Below are 342 nucleotides of genomic sequence, written 5' to 3'. Positions count from 1 at the left end.
TGTACCTGTGGAGGCAGGAACCGCTGGCTGGCAGTAAGAGACTCGTCGAAGGGCTGAGCTCGAACATAAGAGCCGTGGAAGGGTTCAGTAAACACGACACCACGAGAACAGAAGACGTCCCTCACCGGAGTACCGACAGACACTGTCTCCTGTCAATCACAGCACACTCACGCATTAGCAAGATGAGTTTGTTTCTTCATCAGGTTTGTAGAAATGTAGCACTGCATCAGTGTCTCAGCAATGGATGCTCTGCAGTGAATGGGTGCCGTCAGAATGAGAGTCCAAACAGCTGATAAAAACATCACAAGTAATCCACAGCACTCCAGTCCATCAGTTAACATC

At 49.4% G+C, this 342-nt stretch overlaps 1 long non-coding RNA gene across 1 annotated transcript in view; it reads right to left on the bottom strand.

Annotated features, from left to right (window-relative positions):
- Positions 1–9: 9 nt before the first annotated feature.
- LOC107575920 (uncharacterized) overlaps positions 10–342 on the bottom strand; it is a 28,060-nt gene continuing 27,727 nt past the window's right edge. The window contains exon 3 of the long non-coding RNA XR_001607959.1: positions 10–149. This is a non-coding gene — a long non-coding RNA (uncharacterized lncRNA). The remainder of the gene's footprint in view (positions 150–342) is intronic.

The sequence above is a fragment of the Sinocyclocheilus grahami genome, unplaced genomic scaffold (genome assembly GCF_001515645.1).
Source record: "Sinocyclocheilus grahami isolate Dianchi unplaced genomic scaffold, SAMN03320097.WGS_v1.1 scaffold3012.1, whole genome shotgun sequence".
Classification (NCBI taxonomy): domain Eukaryota; kingdom Metazoa; phylum Chordata; class Actinopteri; order Cypriniformes; family Cyprinidae; genus Sinocyclocheilus; species Sinocyclocheilus grahami.
The sequence above is the reverse complement of the archived record's forward strand: the minus strand, read 5'-3'. Positions and strand labels throughout refer to the sequence as shown.